Here is a 27,725-nt window from a genome sequence, read left to right as displayed (position 1 = left end):
AGAAGAGATCATGGGGGCCATCCTATGGGGGCTAGAACCCACAGAGGAGTCAGAGAAGCGAGAGGAAACTCTGGGGAATTCAGAACTCTGGAATTCACAGCTCTCCCTCAGAGAGTGGCCCTACCCCGCACAGAGCTGGGGTCATGTTTCAAGTCCAGTGCTTGACCACACTGGCCAGGCCAGTCTTCCACTTTCTACCTCATTCCTGGTCACACCTTCCCCTATTATCTCAGCATGCCAGACTTGCTGATTTCTTTTTTTTTTTTTTTTTTTTTACTATTTATTTATTTTTGAGACAGAGCATGAATGGGGGAGGGTCAGAGAGAGAGGGAGACACAGAATCGGAAACAGGTTCCAGGCTCTGAGCTGTCAGCACAGAGCCCGACGTGGGGCTCGAACTCACAGACCGCGAGATCATAACCTGAGCCGAAGTCAGATGCTTAACCGACTGAGCCACCCAGGTGCCCCAAGACTTGCTGATTTCTGATCAATTCCCTCAAAGTCATATGAATTCTCCCACCCGCAAGCCTTGCTTCTGCTCTTTCCTCTGCCTTGAATGCCCTTCTCACTTCTCCTCTCAGGCCACCTCCTCCAGGAAGCCTCCCGGAACGTACCTCTAAATGTGTCCGTCACCTTGCCCAATCCCCAGTGCAGCCCCGATGTCTCCACAGACTCCCCTGTACCATGTCTGCCTCCCCACGGCACCAAAAGCCCACGGTTGGAGGGCTGACCCACAGGTGCCCTTCATTGTGTTCTGAATGCATGGATGATGGGTGGATAGACCCCGCACACAACAGGGGCCCCTTTGAGGGCTCAGAAAAGCACTGACACATGGCTAGGCCTCCGTGTTCCCACCGGCAGATTGTTAGGGAGGCTCCTTCCAGCCCCAGATTCTGCTATTACGTCCCCTTGGAAACATTCAGCAGATGGTCCCTTGAAATTAGACGAGATGGGTCAGAGCACGGTTCAAATCCCAGAGCTCCCGCTTCCTTTATTTGCGGGACCAGGGAAGTCACTGACCCCTCCATACTTGAGACTCCCCAGCGGTAAAAGAGGCCAACGTTCTTCAGCTTCCAGGGTAGTTGCAAGGGAGGAACCCTCTGGCGTGAGAAGGGTTCAAATCCTGGCTCTGCTATAGGGCACGTAGGTCACTTAACCTTTCAGTGCCTCACTTTTCCCATCTATTAAGTGGGGACAGCTACACGTGAGTTAGCAGGTTGGGTCTGAAACTGCATTCACCCAGGAAAATGCTCCGCCCAGAGCCTGGCACAGCGCAGATGCCTGTGGCAGCCACGGAAGGGGCGCTCAGTCTCTCCTCAAGAAGGACGTGTCCCTCGGGGGCAAGGTCAGCAGTGAGCTGACAGCCTCCAGCTGTGGCACCTTCAGGGTCCCCCTCGGCTTTTGAGCCGAGGCCATGTTTTTCCCAGGCAATCCCAGCCGGTGTCCGAGCCGGCTCGGGAACCCGGGTCTGGCCGCGGCTGTCCAACGTCGGGCTCCTGTAAGGCGACAGCTCTTCTCTGGAACTCTCCGCTGGGTTCACGTCGCCAGCCCTGCACAGTGGCTGAAGCTCTCCCTCTCCCTCTTCCGCAAGCACCGTGACCCAGCCAGCCTCCTACTATGCTAGCTCCGTCCCGGTGTCTGCACCTAGGGGCACCCAAACTGACTGGGCACTCGATACAGTGGTGGTTCTCAAAGCGTATCCCGGAGGCGGCGGCAGCAGCCTCTCCCGGAACTTGGACAACACGCACGTCCGCGAACTTCGAGGACTGCTGTCTTCGAGGAGGGCTGTGGTTAAGACATCACGGTAGCAGGGTGGCCAGGGCGGAGGTGTGTGTTGTGGGAAGGCGAGAATGCTTTATCACAGCCTCGCTCCCTGGGTTCCTGCCTGGATGATCCCCAAAATCCAGAGGAGTGAGCCAACGGGCCCCCCCTCCGCACCCCACTCAGGGGAAGGGTCCAGTCCCAGTCCCCAGCTGGAGACTTCACAGGCCCTGGGTTTGTGACGCTGCAGACAGCCCTGCTTCTTCCCTCGTGCTCCCCACCCCTCCCTCTCCCTTCCCTCCCCAGGGGCACCCCAGCCCTGCCTGCCTGCCTCGCCTTTGTCTGCCAATCTGTCTCCATCCCAAGATGAGCCCTGGGCCTCCGCCAGCCAGTCTGTGCTCCACCTCAGGACCTGGAGGGAGGCCCCTGGGCTCCCAACTGCCTCTCACTTACTCTGGGGAAGGGCCTGGGAATGGTTCGTGCTACTGGCCTCCCTGCCCCAGCCTAAGCCAACCGTCACCCCTCTTGATCTGGAGCCACACTCTCCCATCTAAGGTGCTTACACCCTCACCATGTGGCAAAGTGAGGAGATGGGAGACAGAGGGGTGCAGGGACTTGCCTTGCCCGAGGTCACACAGCAAGAAGGGGGAGCAGCCAGGATACGGACCTTGTCTTCGCTCTTCACCTCAGCCCCCCACTCCCAGGCCCCAGCAGGTGGTAGGTGACCACCCTGAGGTGGTCACGTGTGGCAGGGATATTGTCGGTCCCAAGGCCTTCGTGGGCTCACAAAAGCAGCCACAGCCCATTCCTGTGGCACGGTAATACCCTGTTCTTTCTCTAGTGGGCATGATCCTGTCCTCGCTGATGTCACCGCCCATCGGGTAAGGTTCGGAGGCAGGTGGGCACCTCACAGAGCTGCCTTCGCTTTTCTAAACTGGCAGTACAGCGATGTGCTAGCACCTTCCTTTATGGGTACCCAGCGTATCCCCTGTCCGGCTCTGCCCCAGGGCATCCTGGAATGCAAGGGCCCGAATAACAGTGGCAGTGAGGACAGGCATCCTTGCTGAGCCCTCACCACGTCAGGCCTGGCTGCCATGTGCTCTGCAGACTTTGTCCTATGGAATCCTCACCAGGACCCCGTGACAGAAATGCACTTATCCAGAGACATGGCCACGGGCCTCAGAGAGGCTAAGCATCTTACCCCTAACGGTCCTAAACTCACCCCTCCATTTTACAGACGGGAAAATTGAGGCCCAGAGAGGACCCACACCTAAGTAGGGTCAGAATGGGACTTTCTCAGGCAGCTGACCTACTGAGAGCAATCAGAGTCCATTCATACAGCACTTTCTGGTCTGTGACTCTCCTCTCCTCTCCTCTCCTCTCCTCTCCTCTCCTCTCCTCTCCTCTCCTCTCAGGAAGGCAAGGGTTTCTGTTGTTTAATGTTTATCATTTGGGGATTCTCCTGTGATGTGCCAATATAGTTTTAAAAGCTTGATAAATATTCACTCATTTAACGCTCACAAACACCTTACAAGGCAGGTACATTTATTATTCTGATTTTGCAAACGAGGAAACTGAGGCCAGGGACCTTAAGTAATCTGCCTGAGGTCACACAGCCAGGATTCAAATTCAGGCTGCTTGAGGTTTTAAACACTACGATGTCCTGTCCTTTTTACAGCTAAAGAAACAAAAAACAAACAAAAACAAAAAAACCTGAGTGACTCCAGGAGTGGGCATGACTTGCCTAAGGCCACAGGGCTAGTTAGTGGGGGTGGCTGGACTCCTGCCTCCAGCCCAAGACTGGTCCCCTACCCTAGCAGGGTCCTTTCTCAGTCCATGTTTGTTTATTACAAATGCTGACCGGGAACCTTCTTTGTAGGAATAACCACCGCGGTTTCCTTGCCCGAAAGGTAAGGCAGACAAGAGACACCCACAATACAGAGGGATGAACAGGTTCATGGGGGCACCAGGGGTGGCCATGGGAGCACCTGGCGGGACACTGACCTACCCTGGGAATAAGGGAAGATTTCCAGAAGTCCGACCTTTGAGTAGAGTCTCCAGGTTCAAGTGGGAAGTTATCCAGGAGGATAGGGAGGAAGAAGGCATCCCAAGCTGAGGAAATGCACGTACAAAGTCCAGCAGTGCGAGAGAGGATGTAAACTGTCATGAAGAGTTCTGTTCAGGGGCGCCTGGGTGGCTCAGTCGGTTAAGCGTCCGACTTCAGCCAGGTCACGATCTCGCGGTCCGTGAGTTCGAGCCCCGCGTCGGGCTCTGGGCTGATGGCTCAGAGCCTGGAGCCTGTTTCCGATTCTGTGTCTCCCTCTCTCTCTGCCCCTCCCCCGTTCATGCTCTGTCTCTCTCTGTCCCAAAAAATAAATAAATGTTGAAAAAAAAATTTTTTTAAATAAATAAATAAATAAATAAATAAATAAATAATGTTTAAAAAAATTTTTTTAAAATAAATTAAAATAAATAAATAAATAAATAAATAAATAAATAAATAAATAAAAGAGTTCTGTTCAGCCCTGAGCGAGGGTAAGGACAGAAAAGGCTGAACAGAGGATCGTAGAAGGCCCCTGGGGTCATTAGGCCACAAATCTGCCCATGTCTCACAGAGTGACCTCGATATTCCCATCCATACAATATGTGGAGGGTTGGTACCTAAGGACCCTGCCAGCTCTGGCTTTCAGCTGTTTCAGGGACATTGGGATGGATTTGAACAGGAGGACTGTTTTGGAAAGCAGGAGGCAAGGAAAGAACGGCATTCTAGAAATAGGGTCCCCCAGGAGCAAATGTCCAGAGGAAAGAAAGTACAGGGCAGGTGTTGAAAAGAGACAGGAAATAGCTTCTATGGAGGGTCCCTGGGATGGTGTACACAGAGGAAAGCATGCAAGGAAGTCATATCCATCTGAACTCTTTAGCAAATGAGAGAAAGAAAAAAAATATTGATTTATATAACTGAGAAGGCCAGAGTACTTCAGGCATGGCCTCAGGTATGGCTTCAGGCATGGCTGGATCCAGGTGCGGACATGTTAATGTGAGGACCCCATCCCTCCCTCCATCTTGACTTTGATTTCTTCATTGTTAGTTTCACTCTCAGGGACTCTGACCTCCTGGAGGCACAGGTGGGCCACCCGTAGCTCCAGAATCCATCACACAAACTACACTCGTGGAAAAAAAGATTCTCAAACCCTCCCATGGCATTATCCTGGACCCTTTCCTTTCCCTCACATCTAACAGTTATCTTCACACAGTGAGCACATGATGTAACCTCCACGTAGGTCAAGACAGAGAAGCATGAGAGCACCCCGGAAGTCTCCCTCAAGCCCCCTCCTAATTAATAACCCCCTTAATGGTGTATCCGAGTCACCATCATCTGTTGCCTGCTGTAGTGCACCGGCTCCCAGCTGTCTCAAGCTTTCACTCTTGCGTCTCTCAATTAATTCAGTTACTTCAGTCAACTCCGAGATCCTGTAAAATGTAAGTCAAAAGATGTTCCTCCTCTGCCCCAAACCTTCCCATAGCTCCCATTTCATTTGGTATAAAAGCCAAGGCTCTTACCATGGCCTGTAATGTCCTACACAAGCTGGTATCTCATCCGCCTCTTGCCCCCCTCCCCCCAGCATCCCTGCTCCATCTATACTGGCCTCCTTCTGTTCCTCCAACACTCTCAGGCACACATTCCCAGAGCTGTTGTACCTGCTGTTCCCACTGCCTAGAATACTCTTCTCCCCCAGCCCCCGGGTGGTTCATCCCATCCCCTCCTGTTTGTGTTCAAATGTCCCCTTTGACATCTGCTCCCGCCAAGATGGAACGTCAGGGACTGGATTTACTCTCCCATTTGAAACAAGCCAACAAAACGGGGCAAAATATATGAAATGATAGTTTTCAAGACACTGGGCACCAGGCAATAAAGGATAGTGATCTGTAACGGACGGAAAGCAAACAAAGTAAAGCCCTATGAAGTCCCCAGTTTACTGCCTGGGGAGAGTTTCCAGATCCTAGCACAGGGAAAGGGAACCCAGGTGAAACCCAGAAGATTCCCTGAGTTAAGGAAATTCAGCTGCAAATCCAGGAAGACCAAGGAAAGCTGAGTTTGCAGGACAGAGTATCAGAAAGGAGAGAGCTGAACACAGAGAAAATTCCAGAGAGCTGCAGAAAGTCCCCCTGGAGTATTAGGCTGAACACTGGTTGATGCTTTTGTCTGATAAAACTATTCTGGGTTGGGAAAAAAACATGGGAGAAGACTAGAGAACACTGTCCAGGAGTCACACGGGACCAAAAATAGAGCCAAATAGAAAAAAAAAATTAATAACCCATGGGGCACTGTTTATAGTACTCAGGAAGGTCTTTTCTCAGTATTGGTGATGAATTAGCCCTCAACAAAGCACAGCTCTGGACCCACTCAGCAAATCATAAAGTCAAGATTTGAAAGCATCAAACTATTTCTAGGTAATCTAACCGAGTCTCAGAGCAAAACTCAAGAAGATATAGAAATATAAAAATATATAGCAGACAACAAAGGCAAAATTCGTAGCATTTGGCATCCAAACAAAAGTTACCAGGCATGCAAAGAAACAAAAAACACGGCCCATAATGAGGACAATAATGAATCAATTGAAGTTGACCCAGAACTGACACAGAAGTAGTGGACTATGAACATTAAAACAGTTATTAAAACTGTATTCTGTATGTTTAAAAGTTAAAGAGACACATGGAAGACAGTAAAAGATCCAAATTGAATTTCTAGAAATGAAAACTGCAATGTCTGAAATGAAAAATATGCTGGGATTAATGGCTGACCAAACACAGCAAAAGAAATGGTTAGTGAATTTGAAGACATAGCAGATAGAAACTATCCAAAATGGAACACATAGAGGAATAATAATAATAATAATAATAAGCATCAGGAGCTGTGGAACAACTTCAAGCAGCCTAATGTGTAACTGAAGTCCCCAAAGGAAATATTTGAAAAAGAATGGCTGAGATGTTCCAAATCTGATGTAAGGTATAAACCTACAGATGCAAGAGGTTTAATAAATCTCAAGCACAAGAAACTGAAAGAAAATTATCCATCATGATCAAATTGCTCAAAACCAGTGACAAAGAGGAAAATATTTTAAAAAGAGAGATACAAAGGACCACCTGGGTGGCTCAGTCAGTTAAGCATCTGACTCTTGATCTCAGCTGAGGCCTGGATTTCAGGGTCATGAGTTCAAGCCCCAAGTTGGGCCCCATGTTGGGCTCTGTGCTGGGTATGAAATTCAACTTAAAAAAAAATACAGGGGCACCTGAGTGGCTCAGTTGGTTAAGCAACCAACTCTTGATTTTGGCTCAGGTCATGATTTCACGATTTGTGGGATGGAGCCCCATTTCAGGCTTTACATTGACAGCACAGAGATTGCTCGGGATTCTCTCTCTCTCCTTCCCTCTCTGCCTCTCTCTCTCTCTCTCAAAATAAATATATTCTTTTAAAAATAGAGAGAAACAAAGATAAGGATGATGGCAGATTTCTTGTTGGACATGAGCTAAGGGAGAAAGTAGTGGAGCAAATCTTTGAACTCAAAGAAAGAAAAAAAATGTGTCAACATAAAATTCTATACCCAGTTAAAATATCCTTCAAAAATGAAGGTGAGATAAAAATGTTTTTTCAGACACACATAGTTGAAAGAATTCTTCACCAACAGATCTGCACTACAAGAAATGATAAATGAAATCCTTTAGACAGAAGGAAAATGATACCACACGGAAATGTGAATCTACACAAATGAATAAAGAGCACCACAAATGTTAATTACATGAGTAAATATATAAGATTTTTCCTTATTATTTTAAAGTATTTAGAAGATAATTTACTGGTTGAACAATAAGTGCCATTGTAACATTTACATAAGTAAAATGTAGGACAATAAAATCAAAATCTGGAAGGAAGAAAGAAAGGGAAGTGTACTACTATAAGATTCTTATACTATACATGAAATGGTATAATATCATTTGACAATAGACTGTGGTCAGTTAGAGATATATATTATAAATCCTAATGTAACCACTGAAATAATAAAATTGCAGAATTATAGCTAATAAACCAGCAAAGGAGGTAAGATGGAATAATAAAAAGTGATCAACTGATCAAAAATAAGGCAGAAAAATAAGAAAAAGGAAACGGGCAGATAGGACAAATAACGAGCAAATAGACTTAAATCTAACCATATCAATAATCACATTCAATGTAAATGGTCTAAACACCTCCAATTAAAAAGCAGAGATTGTCAGATTGGATTTTTTAAAAAGACCCAAATATGTGCCACCTACAAAAAACAAAAGGAAACAAAACAAAAAGCACTTTAAATATAAAGACACAAGTCAACAGTATAAGGATGGAAAACTATATACCATGCTAACACTAATCAAAAGAACACTAGATGGCTTAAAGAACAAAAACTTATTTTGTCACATGTATGGAGGCTGGAAATCAAAGACCAAAATATCAACAGGTTTGTTTCTTCTGGGGTCTCTCTTCTTGGCTTGCAGATGGCCACCTTCTCACTGTGTCCTAACATGGTCCTTCCTCATGTGCACCCAGCCCTTGTGTCTATTCGTGCATCCAAAGTCCCTCTTCTTGTAAGGACACCAGTCAGATTGGATTAGGGGCCATCCTAAAGGCCCCACTTTAACTTATTTACCACAATAAAGGCCCTATCAACAAAATATAGTCACATTCTGAGGCCAGGCCTTCAACATACAAATTCTGGGAGGACACAATTCAGCTCATAACAGAAAGGGAAAGGAGAAAGGATGGCAAAAACAAAACAAAACACAACACACACACACACACACACACACACACACACACACACTGAAAAAGAAAAGCTCACTTGAATACCTAGTCTAGAGAAAGCCAATACTAAATCATTGTGACCTTTCAGTGATCCAACTCCTGAAAGGATCAGAATATATACTTTAAAAAAAAAGAAAGAAAGAACATTGGGTGGCTAATTTAATATTAAACAAAAGTTAAGAAGTTATTTCAGAGCAAAGATTCTGACCAGGGATAGATATAAGGTGATTTTTTATAAAGTCATCTTATAATGAGTAAGTGATCGATTAATCAAAAGCATATCTCAATTTTAAATGTTTATGCCCCTGATGGCAGAAATTCAAAATACATAAAGCAAAAACTGATAAACTTGCAAGGAGAAAGAAATCCACAATTATAGACTGAGATTTCAAATCTCAATAATTGAAAGAACAAATAGAGGGGCGCCTGGGTGGCTCAGTCAGTTAAGCATCTGACTTCAGCTCAGGTCATAATCTCAAGGCTTGTGAGTTCGAGCCCCGTGTCAGACTCTGTGCTGACAGCTCAGAGCCTGGAGCCTGCTTCGGATTCTGTGTCTCCCTCTCTTTCTGCCCCTTCCCTGCTCACACTCTGTCTCTCTCTCTCAAGAAATAAATAAACATTAAAAAAAAAAAAAGAACAAATAGAAAATCAAATGTCACCTTTTTCGTATGTCCTACCTTGATCATCACGTTTAACTGCAACCCCTCACTCCTATCCCTCTCTCCTGCACACATCACCTTCTAAATAAATGAATAAATATTTATTTATTTATTTATTTATTTATTTATTTATTTATTTCAATTTATTTATTTGTATAATGCCTAGAACAGTGTCTGACACTTAGAAGATTCTCAAAAAAAAAACCAAACTGTTGAATAAAAACATGATTGAAAGAGTGTTAATTGCTATTATTATGACTAGTATTATGTGACTTTGCATGTAGACTTTATTTGTGATTTCAATGGTTAGAACCCAACAAAATTAATCTTGGAGGCCCAGAATTTTAGAGCATAGGGGCAGAAATCCAGAATGTTCGAGCAAGATGCATAGAATGTTAATAGTCTAGAAACTCAAAGGCCTACAACGTTAGAATGTGGGGATGTTCAGAGCCAGAACATCAGAATCAGGGACCAGGGCTGAGGAGGGATCTAAACCTGGGGGGGTGGGGGGGGCCTGGATTGGAGGGGGGCTGTTCAGAGTCAAACAGAATTTTTGTAATTCCTCTGTTGGTTCTGAGTGTCCCCTAACCTTAGTATCCATACAGAGGTGTATATACCCAGCTAACTAACTCAGCTCAGCAAAGGGACCGAGAAGCTATCCACCCTCGGCCTCAGGGGCTGTAGCAATGAGGGGAGTGAGGGGGGGTGGGGTGGTGAGGGAGGCTGTATTTCTTATTTCTCCATTTTTATTCAGCCCCCGCTCACGGGGCCCCTTCTGGACGGTAGGCCCGTGAGGCCTTTCAGTCACGCAAGACTGGAGGCTGTCATTATCAGAGGAAACCACCACCACCAGCTTCACGGGAATGGGGGGACAGGCGGCAGCCTACTGAGGCCTGCCCGTCATCCCAGGGAACCCTGCCCCACAGCCCCAGACCAGCTAGGGAAGCTGGGTCCTAGGGCGTGGGAGATAAGGTGCACAGGGGGTAGATCTCTAAGCCCAGGATTGCAGCCTTCACTGCTCCAGGAATGGGGTGTTGTGGTGGGGGCGGGAGGGAGGGGTCCAGCAGGTGGGGTCCACACATGATCAGCTGCCTTGCTTTGTTTTTATCTACAGCTCTAATCGCCCGCTGAACCTCAAGTCTTACGTGTTTCTCTTATTTCTCATCCACCTCCCAAACCGGACTGGGACTCCGTGAGGGCAGAGCCAACAGCTTCTGCTTTGCTCACGCCGGCCTCATCTGGTGGTGCGACTGCGGGCTCTGTGCACAGCAAGGGCTCCGTCAGTGCTGCCGGTGGTCTGCCTGGACCAAGGTGCTTCTCCGGCCCCATGTGCAGGGATTCTTTGGACACTGGGTCACACCCTCCATGAGAACTAGCGAAGACGGTGGGTGAATCGTCTACCCACAGACCGGCACGCGGGTGCAGGCGCGTCCCAAGGACCTCAGACACCCACCTCCCCACGCTGCCCAGCCCCAACCCCAAGCTCTGCAGAGGCCACACATTTTGACCTCATGCCCAGGCACGGCTCTACCCCACCGTGCAGGAGACTGATGAAACTCAAGGGCCTCTTTCCGGCACCATCTCTTAGCCATCAGTTTTCAACTGTGGCCCTGTGCCCATCCAGGAAAAACCACAGGAAATACCAAGAGCCAACACCTGTGAGCACTTGCTGTGCGCCCAGCGCTGCACCAACCTGGTCCATCACCTCTGTACCGCTGGGCACTGAGTCCTTCTCTGACACACAACCTCACATAGTGGGCAGGGAGGATTTTCGGAACCCCATTCTGCACCCCCTGCCATTGGCCTCCACAATAGCCTCGTATTTACCCTCCATGTAGGACCCGGGTTCTCAACATCACCGGAATCAGGCTGCTTTTTTGAGGCTGGGTCAACGGTTGGCAAAGCCCCAGGAAAATGCACAAAGAGGCACGACGTATCAGACAAATTCCCGGGGACTCTCCCTCCCACCCTCCATCCGCCTCCACCACCACTCTAGCCATTGGAGCCTGCAGACCCCCGAGCCAAGAGCCAGACCTGGGGAACACACACCTGGGGAACAGGATGGGTGGCCGGGTCCCCTCTTTTGGACACTGCTGGGAAGCCCCTCCCCATTCCTTCGCGGCCCCCCTTCTTCATTACTACCTCACTGCTTAATTGGGCGGCCCCGCGAGCGTGTGTGTGTGTGTGTGTGTGTGTGTGTGTGTGTGTGTCTGGGGGCTCGGGGGCGTCACTCCTCACACATGGGGCGGCCGGGTGGAGTGGGGGTGCTGGCTCCCTGCCCAGGAGCGGGACCCCTCCCCCCAGCCCCCGGCCGCTGGAGGATTGTGCAGCTCAAACAGATGGACCGAGCCGAAGGGGCGGGGGCGCGCTGACGGGGTGCGAGACGGCAGCGCGGCGGCCGGGCCTCCCGGCGCCCTGACAAAGGCGGGGGCCTGCGGCGCGGGGCGCCTTATCAGCGCGAGCAGACCGGGCGGCCGGGCGGGCGCCCGCGGCCCGCGTGCAGGCGCACAAAGGCCCGGGGCCGCGCGGGGGGCGGGGGGCGGGGGGCGCGAAGATTAATTGCCCAATCAAGTAGTCGGCGCGGGGCGGGGGCGGGGCCGCGGCCCCTGGGGACGCGGGGCGACGCATAATGAAGTGTGCAAAAAGTTAATTTGCTCCGCGACTCGCTGCTCGCCACAATCAAAGACGGGCGGCGAGGAGGGGAGCAGTGAGGAGTGTGCCCCCCCCCCCCCCGCCCCAGCTTGCGATGGGGGGGACGGGCGGGGGTAAGGAACCGGGCACCCCCCCCACACACACACACACACACCCCCAGCGTGGGAGGGAAGCATAGATCTCCAGATGAGCTTTCGACCCCCAGACCCCCACTTCCGCCTGCCGTGTGTCCCCCGCGGGCCCCGTCCAGGCCGCTCTCCTGCGCGCACAATGGTTGACATTTCTGGAGCGCTCGCTCTGGGCCGGGCACCGCGCCAAGCGCTTCCTGGTGTGATCTCTGGTCTCGCAACCTGAGGAGGTAGGGCTAGTGAGCTGAGCATCCCGTTTTGCAGAGGAGGATCCCGGGCGCACAGACATGCTAAGGAAGTGCCCCAAGGTCACACGCAGGACCCTTACCGGGCCGAAGCTGTAGGTGGAAAATGATGCGGTGGAAAGTGTCAAAGCCCAAATACACCCGATAATGTGGAGGGGTGATTTTATTCAAGCTATTGCAAGTAGGGAGGGCACCCAGGATCCCAAGAGCAGCATGTCTAGGCAGGGTGGGTTCTCCTTAGATTTACAGGGAAGAGTACACAGGTTACAGGCGGGGAATTTAGAGCTGGGATTGTCTTGCAATGGGGGGGGGGGGGGGGGGAGGCTCCTCGGTCAGCTGAAGGGTTAAATGTTTGTTTCCACTTTCAGATGGGACAAACAGTTCTAATCTCAGCTAGTGAACCATGAGACAAAGAATGGGAAAGTGGGGGGGTGGCTTGAACAGCAGGTTCAGGCAAAAGGAGAAAGGTCACAGGCAAACAGGAAGTCATCTGAGTCTTAGGAGAGAAAGATGGACAAGGGTCTTGTCTAAGTCACGTGAGGAAGGTGGTTGCTTGTGGTAAACCATTTCTCTGAACAGAGAAGAGTAGTGGAATTTCAGAAAACAAAGGTTGGGGGGATTTCTTAACCGTCACTGTTTTCTAGGAGCACAGGGCTTGGGTCAAGTTTAACAGTGTCAAAAGGTTGGCTGATAGTGTAGGTAGAGGCCTGGCACCCTGATGGCTTTGAGCCACTGCCTGGTGAGGAACTCATCCTCAGCAAATAGAAATGCCCTTTTAGTCATTTCCCTGGGCATGTGACCTTAGATAAGGGAGCGATAGTATCCCACCTTACAGGATACTAGATCAGAGACAGCACGCCCGGTAACACAAAGCAAAGCACCTAGAACACGGTAGGTGCTCAATTAATGTTACCCATCAGTACGACTATTTTCTCAAAAAGTGTGGTGTCACGATTTGAATTCAAGCTGTCTGGGTTCAGAGACTGCAAGCTTACCATCCGCTCTACTTCCAGACCTCCATGTATTGATTCAGTCAGTCCTCAAACTACCAAACACATCCCAAACCTGTGTCCCTGGCACTGGGTGATCTGATAAATAAAGAAGCAGACCCTGGACAGTCCACCCCACTGTGAGGCAGGCCAGCCCTAAACGGACAGTGGCACAAGAGCCACGGCGGCCATGATTGCTCAGGGGAAGCACCAAACCAGGGTTTAAGGACAGTTTGGGGGTCCTGGAGGCTGTGTCCCAAATGTCCACAGACCAGTTGGCACAGGGGAGCAGCAGCCCCTTCAGACTCCTAGAGAAGTGGCTTCCAGGATGGATTCACCTCCTGGCACTGACTGGCGACTCCTGAGTCCTGGTTCTCTGACCCACTGCCCAGGCCTGTGCCTGGGCCCAGGCAGGATCAGGGGATTAGGGAGAGAGCCCTTGAGGGTGACAGGAGCCAGGCTGGCCGGAAAGAGGCAGGGTTACAACCAAACCAAGATATCGGGGCCCCTGATCATAATAATGAAAGAAAGAAAGAAAAAAGGGACGCGTGTTCGGCAATGCCCAGGGACCAGGACTGCTGCCCTGTTACCAAAAATGTCGAAGCTCTCGACTCTGCAAATTAGCATAAAACATGCTGTTTTGCATCGATTTGCATGTCATTTGCATGCTAATGACTCGATGCCACAATGCACCCAGTCCCCTAAGCAGCTTCTGGTCCTTGCTTTTCTCCTAGCCCCTGCCCCTTGCCTTGCACTGAGAAAACCAGAAAATCTGGGTTCTGAGCTAGGCTGGGCGACTTATTCCCTGTGGGGTCCAGGCTAGTCCCTGCCTCTCTCTCAGTCTCAGTTTCCCTGACTGTGAGCTCAAGGAGACAAACTGAGCAAGGGTTTTCAAATTATGCTCCAGTAGCCCCCTTGGGAGCTGCAGACACAGAGACGGGGGAGCAGGTGGGGCAGGCACCCCCCTCCCATCCCTTTCGAACAGCTGGGGCTCTGAGTAAAATTTCTCTTCAGCAATGCAGAGCTTCTCTGTTCCAAACAAAGACCAAAAGTTTACAAACAAACGGACTTAGTTGTCTCCGGCAAGTCTTTCTAGCACAACCTTCTCTAAAGACTTGAACAGCAGTAACAATCAGAGTTAAAACATGTAGCCCGTATCGTGTGGCAGATCCTGTTCCAAGCAACAGAGACACATAACTCTATCTTGACGCAACCCTGGAAATAAATACCGTTACTATACCCCCCATTTTCTAGGTGGGTCAGTTGAGGCACCAAAAGGTTGAGTAACTTAGCTAAGTTCAAACAGTCACCGGATGGGAGAGTGAAGAGTCAGTCTGGCTGTAGAATTTACACCATGGGCTTCGCCAGGTCAACTCTGCCATTGTACAGATGAAATTGAGGCTCAGAGAGGGAGAGAGCGTTTCTAAGCATAGCCACTAAACTGGCACTTGAACCTTGCTTCCTGCCTGAGCCCCCAGGCTCTCTGTCAAGGGGAAGGGTGGCCAGAGAAGGGAAGGCCGCGATTTCAAAGATGCTCAAGACACTTCTCTCTTGGTCCTGTGGACTTGCCAGGACGAAGGATGGTTTCTTCCCTGGCCATCCCCAGAGCTTGCTTCCTCCTCCTCGGCCACCCTAGTGCCAGCTGGTTAGACTTCAGGGAATAGTCTCCAGAACCAGCCAGCACGAGCCCCTAAATCAAGGCAGCCAGCAGGCTAGTGAGAGCACCAGGTACGCCAGTCAGAGCCGGCACACAATGCCCTGCCCGGCTGTGCAGGTGGAGGCACCGCCGAGGGGGACTCCACTGCAGGGGGTTGAGGGGGGGGGCTTTCTCTCTGCAGAGGCAGGCGCGCCATGCCAGCAGGCACTCAGCCCCTACCCTTTGGGGATCCGGCTGGGAAGCCCCCAGGTGCAGCTATGACTGGCCTCCCAGAGCGGTGCCCCGCAGGGGGCTGGTCATCCCTCTCTCTGTTCGGTGCCCCTCGGTGGCTTTCTCAAGCCCCTTCCCTCCTGCCAACCTCTCCCTCTGAACTGCCCCCTCCCACCCTGCTCCGACCACCCTGGCCTTCTCTCAGCTCCTCCCATGCCCCGAGCTCTGTCCTACCTCTGCACCTCTGCATATGCTGGCGCCTCTACCTGGAACACCCTGCTGCGTTGCCTAGTCACCCCATCTAAGGTTGACTACCACTGCCCCACCCTCCCCCCCTGCCTGCCCCCCACTCCCTGGCACTTAACCGTCTTTTCTTCTCGGCCGTTATTTCAATCTGAATGTATCTGGCTTATTTACGTGCCTCCTCATGTAGTGCCCGTCTCCACCCTTAGACTCTCACTCCAGGAGAGTCAGGACTGTGTGTGTCTTACAGAAATAGAGGTCCCCAAGAAATATTTGTGGGAGGAATGAAAAAGGAGGGAAGCCGGTAGCTGCTGCTGATTTGTTCGGTTCGTGTTGGTCTCGCCCTCCCCCCATCCCTGCCCTAGAGCGTCAGCTGCACGAGAGGCAGGGATTTATATGCCCGTTCTCCTCATGGCTGTGATCCCAGGAGTTAACACAGTGCCTGGTACCCAGTAGGTGCTCAGTAAATATCTGTTGCATGAATGAGCCGAGCGTGCAAGGGTCTCGCAGAGATGGGGTGCCGCTGATGGGGTGTAGGACCCTGGGCAGGTTCCTTCCCTCCGGAGACTTCTGTCTCCCCATCTGAAAGCTGGACTGTGGAATCCCCGCCACTTTCAGCAGGACTGTGGCCCACTCCAGGGCCGCTGTGAGGATGAAAATGAGAAAATGTACGTAGGCACCGGGCACGCGGTAGGGGTTTTATAACCACAGCCCTATAGTCATTAACTGCCTCTGTAGCTAATCCTGCCGGGTTATTTGGATTTCCCCAATGACCAGAGCACAAGGGAAGCCCCAGGTGCGGGTGGGGGTGGGCACGGTTTGAGTTCAGCGGCGGAGGCGGATTGGGGGTGAGGCTGGAGAGGTGGGCTACGGTGAGATTGGGCAGACAGCCCTGGGAACTTAATGGAGATGTCACCTTTATCCTGGAAGCAGACGGAGCTAGGGAACGATTTTCAGCAGCAGAGTAAAATGATCTGGTCTGATTTTCAAAACACTCACTCTGGCTGCCAGGTTGCCGGGTAGGGCGGGTGGCTCCCCATGCTCATTACCTCCCTTCCCCCCCCCGCCCAGTATTAGAACCCCTAGATAGAGCTAGGCATGTGGACACCCAGAATCAAGACCACACTAACTCTCGTAGTTAGTGGTATAGCCGTGTGTCTCCAGTCCAGCCAAGAGGAGTAAGGAGACTACCCACCTGCAATTTCTGGGAGAGATCCTCGAGGAGAGAGGGGATATTCTTTGCCTCTTCCTCCTTCCCTCTGGCTGGAATGTCGACATGATAGCTGGAGAATGTGCAGCCACTTTGGACCACGAGGTGTTGAGGATGGTGGAACAAGACAGAAGAAGGGCCTGGGTCCCTGGGGATTGAGGACCCATCTTGTCAGCCTAGGGCTGCCTGCCTCCAGACCATTCATAAGAAAGAGAAACCAGTGTTTGTCTCCTGTAAGTCACTCTTCTTTTGGGCTCTCTGCCACTTATGGCCAATTCCAAAACGAACAGGTCGGGTTAGCACAAACGATCTCGGAGCTCTGTGGCCTACCTCCAGGGGAATGGGGGAGAGGACTCTGCTGGTCTTCTTTTTTGAAGTTTATTTATTTATTTTGAGAGAGAGAGCGTGTAAGCAAGGGAGGGGCAGAGAGAAAGAGGGAGGGAGAATCCCAAGCAGGTTCCACGCTGTCAGTGCAGAGCCCCACACAGAGCTCAAACTCACAAGCCACAAGATCATGACCTGAGCTGAAGTTGGATGCTTAACCAGCTGAGCCACCCAGGTGCCCCTCTGCTGGCCTTCGATGTCCTGCTCACAATAGCCCTGAAGCTCCTGGCCCAGGCTGCCTGGATCAGCCCAACTGGCTGGCGTCCCTGGCTGGACCCAGCTGGGACAGGTGCAGAGCTCCTGCGGGCCTGAGACCAGGGCTTCTACTGCTTTTCTCGCAGCTTTGAGGGGCAGGGCAGAGAGGACAGGGGCCATGGCAGAATGGCACTGTCCGTTCTTGTGGGCCACCTCCAGCCCCTCGTTACCCACCTTCCACACGATACCCAAGAGAGCTTTTAAAGAAGCTTTGTTGTTGTTGTTTGAGAGAGAGAGAGAGAGAGAGAGAGAGAGCATGAGCAGGGAAGGGGCAGGCCCCGTACTGTCAGCATAGAGCTGGACACGAGGCCCAAACTCACGAATCGTGAGATCACGACCTGAGCCGAGATCAAGAGTCGGACGCTTAACCGACTGAGCCACCCAGTCTCCCTGACCCAAGAGAGCTTCTTAGTGTCCTCTCTTGATCTCACAAATCACCTCAGTGCCTTCCCACAGTCCCCCAGGGCCCTCAAGACAACATCCAGTCACCTCTGGCCCATCAGGTTTTGTAGGACATGGCATGATTCTTCAGGGCACAGCTTCCAAGTCAGACTCACACACACATCCCGGCTTTTGAGAGCCCTGTGACTTCGGGGGTGCCTGGGTGGCTCAGTCGGTTAAGCATCCGACTTCGGCTCAGGTCATGATCTCGCGGTCCGTGAGTTCGAGCCCCGCGTCGGGCTCTGTGTTGACAGCTCAGAGCCTGGAGCCTGTTGCAGATTCTGTGTCTCCCTCTCTCTCTGCCCTTCCCCCACTCATGCCCTCTCTCTTTCTCTCTCTCTCTCTGCAAAAGTAAATAGACATTAGAAAAAAAATTAAAAAGAGCTCTGTGACTTCGGGCAACTTCCCGAAGCATTTTGGGTCTTAATTCCATTAGCTACGAAATGGAGGTGATTGGAACAACAGCTTGCTATTGTCGTAGAGTTTCAGTGAGGCAGTGTGGGGGTTCCTGCTATTTACTGATGCGTAACAACCCCCCAAACACAGTGTTGTCAAGACGTTCCCCGGGCTCACGGATTCTTAGGGGTCAGGAACTCACACAAGGCACACCGGACCTGACTTCCTTCTGTTCTACGGTGGCCGGGGCCTCAGCTGGACAGAGGTGACCCCCCCCCCCCCTGGGGGCCGGCATCATCTAGACGCGTCTTCCCTTACACGTCTGGCCATCGAGACTAGTTCAGCTGAAGCTATTGGCCGGAGCACCCACGTGTGGACTCTCCTGGAGTCCTGAGCTTCCTCGCGGCATGGCCGCTGGGTTCCAAGAGTGAGTGTCCCCCGAATGCAAGCAGAAGTGACATGGCCACTTCCAAACACAGTGAGAACACAGACCCCACTTCTTTTTTTTTTTTTTTTAATTTTTTTTTCAACGTTTTTAATTTATTTTTGGGACAGAGAGAGACAGAGCATGAACGGGGGAGGGGCAGAGAGAGAGGGAGACACAGAATCGGAAACAGGCTCCAGGCTCTGAGCCATCAGCCCAGAGCCTGACGCGGGGCTCGAACTCCCAGACCGCGAGATCGTGACCTGGCTGAAGTCGGACGCTTAACCGACTGCGCCACCCAGGCGCCCCCAGTCCCCACTTCTTGACGAGAAGACTATCACGGCTTTTGGAGCCATAATTTGAAAGGGATTATACAACGCCTGTCCCATCATGAGCCCTCATTAAATGTTAACGGGGACGGGTGGCAGTGGTATGAGATCAGGGCTCGGTGCTATTTGCGTTGAAACAGTCATATCAGGTGACACTAGGCATCGAGGGGTTAATGCAGGAGGCGCCGGGCGGGGTCTCTGGAACCCCACGGCCCCACGGCCGAACAGGCTCTGGAAAGATATGGAAAGATAGACCTTGGATAAGAGCTAACAGGTCTCGGGTGCTTACTAGCCGCCAGGCGCTGAGCCAAGCACTTTCCGTGCACGATCTCGTATAATCCAGCAAGCCATCCAAGAGGTAGGTCCTAGCATTGTGCCCATTAATTGATGAGGAGTCAGAGGCTCAGAGAGGCAAAGGGTCTTGCCCGAGGCCACACAGCGAGGAAGGGGCAGGATTTGAACTCAGGCAGTGTGGTGTCAGAGCCCGTGCGCACTTCCCAAGACTAAGCTGGGCAGTAGCCAGCCTGCCAGGTGGAACAGGCCGTCCTGACTGTTTGGTGACAGACAGGGAGGGCTTGTACTGCTGGACGGAGAGCCAGGACCAGGAGGTTTGTCAGCTGCGAGCCCACAGTCACAGGCTGGGGGAATGGGGCCAAGACCTCCGTCTGGAGGGGTGGAGGCGGGAGGGAGTGAAGAGAACCCAAAGAGCAAGGCAGAGCCCCCCTCCAGAAGCAGCAAAGCACTAAGGGATGAAAATAAAGCCCCAGGATCACGTGGGGCCCTGACCTCTGCTCCTGGAGCCCCCATCAGGCCATCACTGGTCCCCCACCTGGAGCAGAGCTCAGCCAGTTCCTGGAGGTCAGGAGGCCTCAGCTGGAGGGGGAGGAGCAGGAGGGCGGGGAGGGGGACACCACTCAATACAACAGCCAGGAAAGGTCACAGAGGGGACTCCCAACAGTGCGGGGGTCTATAATGGCAACCAGCACACCTGCAGGGGCTCCAGACGGCTCTCCCTGGTGCCCTCTGGCCTTGACTTTTCTTCTGACTGCTCTCCTTCCTCCCTTCTCGCCTTATTTCCATCCAGCCCCCTCTTCCATTTGTCCTTCTTGCCTTCTATCCCTTCTTCCATTCCTTTCTTTCCCTCCCTTCTTCACACTTGCCTTGTTCCTTCCTTCTCTCCTTCCTTCCGTTCCTTCCCCCATTTTGAAATCTCGCAGGGAGAAGCTGCACCCCCCCGAAGGCAGGGAGCAGCCCGGTCCGAACAGAGTCATGACCACGGACTTCACCACGACGCCTAAGCCATCACAAAACTAGTCCTAGCAACGCCATGCGTCTGGGACGCGTCTTGTGATGACCTCCTTCATCGCTCGCAAAATCAGGTGTCCCAGAGCACCTGAGTAGCCTGAGCATTACTGGGAGGTGGCTTCGGGGGAGAGGGGGGGGGGGCACTGGATTAGGAGCCCGTTCACCTTGGACGAATTGCAAGCCCCTCTGAGCCTTGGTTTTCTCGGTTGAAACAACTTCATGGGTTGAGGAGAGAGTTAGACAGGACGGCACACGCTTGTACTCGGTCACAGGAGTGTTTCTGCCTTGCCCGTCCCTCGCTGGCACAGGCCTATGACCTTTCTCCCAGGCCCGTGGGGCAGAGCCAACTCCCAGCTGACGTTGGCAAGCGGCTGGGGGGGTGGACCAGCAGGCTGTCAGGCCCGGCCTTGTGCCCAGAGAACCTTCTGTGCCACCGTTCCTCAGCCAGGCAGGCCCAACCCACCGGCCACTTCCCGTGCCCCTGGCAGGACAGGGCTATAGGCCCCTCCTCGCCTGTATCTCGCTCAGCTGACCATGGTGGCCACCCTCCTCCCCCCAGGCCCTGGAAACAGAAGTCTCCAATATAAATGCAAATCCACTGCAGTCCCCAGTCTCAGGCTGGCAGTTCCAGCATGTGCTGTAGGCTGGGGACAGGAGCTGACACTGGCCCAGAGGAGATAAGGCACTTCTGGGCCACCCCCGCCCCCGGCCCTGCCCACTCCTCAGCCTGTCAGCTCCACAAACACCCCAGGGAGCCCCAGCCCTTCCTCTCTGCTGCCCCATAAGGCCTGTATGCAAAGCACCGTCCCCCGTCACTGCAGTCAAGAAGGGCCACGGCCATCCTCAAATGGTGACAATGTTCCACCCTCCTGCCCTCTCCGCAAGCAGAATGGAGAAAAGGCAGGTGACGTGGGGGCTAATTTCTACCGCCACCCTCCGGCGGGCTCAGGGCCACCACTAGCCCGTAGCATTCCTTTCTGTGAATCAGAAACAGACAGCCCTTCTTCCTGGTACAAGGCAACCCCTCCACAGGGCTCCAGGCAGCCTCTTAGCCCCCAGCTGGGCACCCTTGAGCCCCGCACAACCTGCACAATTGTAAGCCACAGCTCGGGGTGCCTGGGGGGCTCAGTTGGTTAAGCGTCCAACTCTTGGTTTTAGCTCAGGTCATAATCTCAGTTTGTGAGTTTGAGCCCCGCATTGGGCTTTGCACTGACAGCACGGAGCCTGCTTGGGATTCTCTGTCTCCCTCTCTCTGCCCCTCCCTCACTTGCTCTCTATCTCTTTCTCTCAAAATGAATAAATATTAAAACAAACAAACAACAACAACAACGAACCCCAGAAGGTAAGCCACAGCTCTTAGCAGGACCCATCTCATCTTTGGGACTCGGTTTCTCTCCACCTAGAGAGACCTCCAAGCATTGCACAAACCCACTTAGGTTGAGCCCTTGGAATTAGACGGGGTGGTTCCTTGGGTGAGACCTCTTCCAGATCCAATATCCTATCATCCTTCCATTCCTAGGTCTGAGACATTCCTACCCATAAGCCACAACTTCCAAATGCTTAACAAAGGAGCAAGGCATCTCTGGCAGAAACATTCTATGATCCACACGAGATAGAAGTTGGGGTGGGTTTGGAGTCATGAGCAGGGCTCTCAAATGGCCCGGACTCCAATCCGCTACACTCTGGCTCCAGAATGTCACCTCCTCAGAGAAGCCTCCGCTGGCGGCCTCCTATGGGGCAATTCCTTCCCCTTCTCCAGAGACTATATCATATTCCCTGCTGGTTTTCTTTCATGGCATCTATTGTTATGTGAAATTATCTCACTCATTTATGCCTTCCGTGGTCACTTTCCGTCTCTCCCCTCTCCCTTACTAGAATTCAAGTTTCTATAAGAGCAGGTGCCGTGAATCAGTAACTCCTTCCTCAACGCTTTCTGGGGAGTAACGACGGATCCCCTGACAGGGTTAGTGTAAGGCGTTCATCAAGACAGCCAAAGGTGCTTAGCAGAGAGCCGGCACCCAGTAAGCGCTCAATAAATGCTAATGGCTGTTGTTATCATTATCATGAAAGAGCTGTGGGTGTCCTGGTCCCAGAGGTCCAAATCCCGACACACTCTTGTGTCAGGGGCCAAGCCATCCTCCCCCATTTACTCACCCCATGACCACAGGCAAATGGCTGCTTCTCGTTCTCAATTTCCCTCTGTCAAGTGATGTGTCATTGCCAGAAATGTCACCAAGTCGCTCTGAGTGTCAAATGACGCCAAGAGGGAAACACACTTTTTAGTCCCTAAATATGATTTCAATACGGGGCGCCTGGGTGGCTCAGTCGGTTGAGCGTCTGACTTCGGCTCAGGTCACGATCTTGCGGTCCATGAGTTCGAGCCCCGCGTCGGGCTCTGTGCTGACAGCTCAGAGCCTGGAGCCTGCTTCGGATTCTGTGTCTCCCTCTCTCTCTGACCCTCCCCCATTCATGCTCTGTCTCTCTCTGTCTCAAAAATAAATAAACATTAAAAATAATTTTTTTTAAATATTATTTCAATACTACGAAGAACCCTGCGCGCTTCTCCAAATGTGGCGGCCACGTCCTCCAGAGCTCCCCAGCACCCTCCACCCGGAATCCCAAGGGTCTGCTCTTCCCCGACCCCACCCAGCCACGTCTCGCTTAAGGCTTCTTTGAAGGAGGGGTTTCCATTAAGGCAGAGTTTCTCAAAGTTTCGACAGAACCACACCACCTTCCCAGCTCCCACTGGCATTCTGTCTGTATTTTATAACAATTTCCTAACATTGTTTTTTTCTTTAAATTGCCTCATTAAAAAAAAAAAAATAAAGCCAGGGGCGCCTGGGTGGCTCAGTCAGTTAAGCGACCGACTTCGGCTCAGGTCATGATCTCACGGTTTGTGAGTTCGAGCCCCGCATCGGGGTCTATGCTGACAGCTCGGAGCCTGGAGCCTGCTCCGGATTCTGCGTCTCCCTCTCTCTCTCTCTGCCCCTCCCCCACTCATGCTCTCTTTCTGCGTCAGAAATAAACATTAAAAAAAAATTTTTTAAATAAACAAGTAGGGGCGCCTGGGTGGCTCAGTCGGTTAAGCGGCCGACTTCGGCTCAGGTCGTGATCTCACGGTCCGTGAGTTCGAGCCCCGCGTCGGGCTCTGTGCTGACAGCTCAGAGCCTGGAGCCTGTTTCCGATTCTGTGTCTCCCTCTCTCTGACCCTCCCCCGTTCATGCTCTCTCTCTGTCTCAAAAATAAATAAAAACGTTAAAAAAATAAATAAATAAAATAAACAAATAAAGCCAGTTCATGCTAATGAGAAACTATAGAGCCCTGCCATTAATAAAAATTAGCATCCTGATATAGGGCACCTGGCTTAGTTGGTTAAGCATCTGACTCTTTGATCTCAGGTCAGGTCTTGATCTCAGGGTCATAAGTTCAAGCCCCCTGTTGGCTCTACATAAATAAATAAATAAATACATACATACATACATAAATAAATGCATTGGTGATTGTAAGAAGAGGATATATGTTGATAATCGCTAAAATAAACGCTTAAGTATTAAAAGTCTGGTACCTCCAGCCAGATGGGAGATCTGATCCAAAGTTTTCACGCTCTCGAGCTGAGAGTTCTCTGGGGAACTTTTTTTTTTTTTTAATTATTCCTTTGGTCACCGGGCCAGACCTTTCCTGAGAACCATACATGCCCAGCCCCGGTGGCAACAGCCTCAAGCAAGAGCATTTCCGGCCTTCAACGCACAAAGGTCTACTTGAGGTAGCAACTTCCGCCCTCCCAAATACAATTAATTGGCAGGGAATCATCACCCAAGCTGGCCTCCCTGGGCATTTCTTGGCTCTCTTCTCTCAGCACCCCCTAATAAAGGTGTCTCCCCTGTGGAGGTGTGGGAAGGGAGAGAGGGAGTCAAGTCTGTGTTTGCCAGGGTGACGATCTCCATGCACACCATTGCAACCGAACATGCCCACTAACCACTCCCGCTCAAACACACAGTCTCCAGGACCCCCTACCCAGTGCCATCCGTCTATTTTGCTGATTCTTCACTTTGTAGAAGGGCAATTTAACACAATGGTTTATTGTTTCCAGGAAAGGACTCGGAAGGGAGACCTTTGGCAAATTTGGTAAAATGTATCCTTTGATTGGATGGGCAATTTCTGTCCTAGGATTTTATCCGGAAGAAATCGTCATGAACGTGGAAAACCACAACAGCTGCACGATGTTCTTGGCAGCACTGTTGATAAGAGAGAAAAGTTGCAAAAAAAAAAAACCGCCCTGAATGGTCATCAATAGGAGATTCAGTAAATAGATACGATAGTCCACATGATGGGCAATGATGCAACCATTTACCGATGAGGCTGTAAAATATTTAGACACGGAAAATGTTCATGTATATTATTAAGTAGAAAAGTAGCTACAAAAGAGAATATACAAGATGTCCCTTTTAAAATATACATACACACGCATTGTAGAAAGATTGGGATGGATTTGGGTTAGAGAGGATTTCTTAAATGGGAAACAAAAAGTCCAGACCATAAAGGCAAATAAATCTTTTCTTTCTTTTATTTTTTTTTAACATTTATTTATTTTTGAGACAGAGAGAGAGCATGAATACTGGAGGGTCAGAGAAAGAGGGAGACACAGAATCTGAAACAGGCTCCAGGCTCTGAGCTGTCAGTACAGAGCCCGATGCGGGGCTCGAACCCACAGACCGCGAGATCATGACCTGAGCTGAAGTCGGACGCTTAACCGACTGAGCCACCCAGTCGCCCCAAGGCAAATCTTTTCTTAATGTTTATTTGTTTATTTCGAGAGAGAAAGAGCAAACGCATTCACGCGGAAGCATGGGAGGGGCCCGAGAGAGGGCGAGAGAGAGAATCCCAAGCAGCGCAGAGCCTCACAAACCATGAGATCATGACCTGGGCTGAAATCAGTGGGACGTTTAACCGACTGAGCCACCCAGGTGCCCCATAAAGGCAAATATTAATAAATTAATCTCCATTAGAATTAATACTCTGTTCAAAAGTCACAGTAAAAAAAGTGAAAATGGTAAGTCACAAGCTGGGAAAAGTTTGTCACGGTCTGACTGACAAAGATCGGGCTCGAAATATATACAGAGCGCCTACAAGTCAGTAAGACGATCAAGAAGAACAGAGTCCAGATTTGAACAGACATAAAGAACAGAAAACATGAACAGCCAATAAACATACAAAAAGATGCTCAACCTCTTAGTAATTAGCAAAATCCAAATTAAAAGTTCGTTTTATGTCTACTAGATTGGCAAAACTTCCAAAGCTGGAAAAATCCCCAGTTTGATCCCTCGGGTGGCACAAGGAGGATTCCGGGACACTGGTGATGGGGGGTCAGTTTGTACAACCACTTTGAAGAACAACTTGGCGTTATTTTGCACTCACTCTACAACCCTGCAATCCCATCCCTGGGGACATTCTAGAGAAGCTTGTATGTGTGCACAGGAGATGTGAGCAACAGCGTTCAAATTGGCAGGACTGAGCCCCTCCTTCCGCTCCCTGCCCTCGGGCACCTGAGAAATTCTTCTTCCTTCCACCCGGTCTTCTGACTTCCTCTGGACAGCGGTGGGCAATGTTTGCCCTAGGGAGTGGGGCTTTAACTCTCCCACACTTCACATGGTGTGACCCAGCCCTGTTGGCCAGTCACTGGGCAAGCCAGACCCCCTGCTCATCACCTGAGTGGAAGCAGGGAGACAGCCGTCACTGTCCTGGGGACCAGGGAGAGGCCAAGAGCGCCCGGGGGTGTCAGGAAAAGTGGCAGGGTGACAGTTCATGCAAATAATAGACTCCTCTCTGCAATGCAAAAGGAGGGGCAGCTCCATCTGGGCCAATCGGAAGCATCCAAGACAAATCGCCAAGGGGAAAAAAGCAGGCAGATCAGCTACCGTCGTGAAAAGGGGGGATTCAGGTGTATATCAACACATGATCACTTGTATGTAGCAAAACGCTTCTGAGGACAGGAGATTGGCCTTGGGGGAGGGGGAGGGGTGGCTAGGGGGCGGGGGTGGGGCCAGGCCTCACTGCGTCCCCTTTTGTGCATTTTTATTTTGTACCTTGCACGTGCTACTATGGAAAACGGAGTAAAAACTGGACACGAGCTGCAGTCACGTGAAATGTGGCACGCACAGAACTATTATGAGAGTTGAATTAGTTGCCGATCACCAGGTGACCTAACGTCACTCCCAGACGATTAATCTGCATTGTTCTCAACTTCAGCGAAGGTGTTTTTGTTTTCTTTTTGAAAACATTTTCCAGCCAACTTTTCTCGGTTTCAGACTTTTCCACGGACCCTTGAAGAGCCTGTGGCTTTTCCCGCACTGTGCCTGCTGGGCCAAATGCATGGAGTAGATCAATTCATCACCCATGCCCGGCGGCCCACCAGCTCCCCAAGGGCCACGGGTAGGAGGTACAAACTCCTTTGACTTAAATCATCTATTGGGTCCCACCCCAAGGTTGCTCTTCAGTTCAAGCGAGTCCAAGGGGAATAGGTATGACCCTCCCCTTCCTCAGGAGCCAAAATGCACAAGGTCACTTTCTGGACCTCAGTTTCCCATTGGGTCACACAGTCTGTATGTGACTCTCCACCTCAGACACTTGCTTTCGCCTGCCCCTCACCCCCTTGCTCACTTCTCCAGCCACACTGATCCCTTGTTCTTCCGGCCCTACTCTGTGTGGGCAGAATTCCAAGATGTCCCCCAACATTCCCAGCCCTCCCTGCAAACCCCCGCAGGTGAACATGCCCAGCATAATGCCCTGGACTGGGCGCGTGCTGGCATTTACTCCCGTGATTAGGTTATGATATACGGCACGGGTGGTCAGACTTGTGACTTAGAGAACCGTGAGCTAAATGGATACTGTTTTAAGCCACTAAGTTAATGGAAATTCGTTGCACGATAATAGAAATTAATACACATGCCCAGCTGGCTCCACTCTGGCCTTTCGTGTGCTGGATCCCTCAGCCTGGAAGGCTCTCCCCACAGATATTCACAGGGCTCACTCCCTCCCTTTACCCAGGTCTTTGTTCAAACATCCTCTCCCAGAGAGGCCGGCCTGACCACATCATTTAGAGGAGCACCGTCCTTTTATTTACTATTCCCCCTCCCACTTTATTTTTGGGTCTATCCCTTACCACTCCCTGACATTATATGGTTTCAGCGTCATCTGAATAACTTTTTTTTTAGCTTTTTACTTTGAAATAATTTAAAACTTACAGAACAGTTACAAACATTGCACAAAGAATTCTTACATACCCCTCGCCCAGAACCCCCAAATGTTGACATTTAAACACGTTTGCTTTATCATTCTCTTTGTATAGAGAGATTTTTTCTGAGCCATTTGAGAGTAAGTTGATGACCTGATTCCCCATGGCCCCCAAATACTTTAGTCTGTAGTTCCTAGAAACAAGGAATTTCTCCTGCATGAGCACAGCAAAATCGGAAAAATCAGGAATTCGCTGCTGACACGTTACCACTGTCAAATGTTCAGATCCCAGTCAAGTGCTAACAACTCTCCCCAAAATAACATTTTTTTTGGAGTTTTATTTATTTTGAGATAGAACAGGGGAGGGGC

The 27,725-nt window shown here is 51.0% G+C and overlaps 1 protein-coding gene across 7 annotated transcripts in view; it reads right to left on the bottom strand.

Moving 5' to 3' along the window:
* The window catches only part of FAM110A (family with sequence similarity 110 member A), a 131,653-nt gene that overhangs the window by 65,004 nt on the left and 38,924 nt on the right, over positions 1-27,725 (bottom strand). Inside the window, exons 3-4 of one of the 7 annotated variants that reach the window (XR_003967638.1) lie at positions 5,132-5,232; positions 4,082-4,121 (exon numbers count right to left, since the gene is read on the bottom strand). The exons of 4 other annotated variants lie outside the window; for them this stretch is intronic. The gene's annotated coding sequence lies outside the window, so the exon portion shown is untranslated. Of the gene's footprint in view, positions 1-4,081; positions 4,122-5,131; positions 5,233-16,599; positions 16,741-22,532; positions 22,571-27,725 lie in introns of those variants that run through there. 2 more of the 7 variants (XR_003967640.1, XR_003967641.1) reach the window with 2 other exon arrangements.

This window comes from Lynx canadensis, chromosome A3 (assembly GCF_007474595.2).
Source record: "Lynx canadensis isolate LIC74 chromosome A3, mLynCan4.pri.v2, whole genome shotgun sequence".
In the NCBI taxonomy this organism is placed as follows: domain Eukaryota; kingdom Metazoa; phylum Chordata; class Mammalia; order Carnivora; family Felidae; genus Lynx; species Lynx canadensis.
This window is presented reverse-complemented; position numbering and strand designations above follow the sequence as displayed.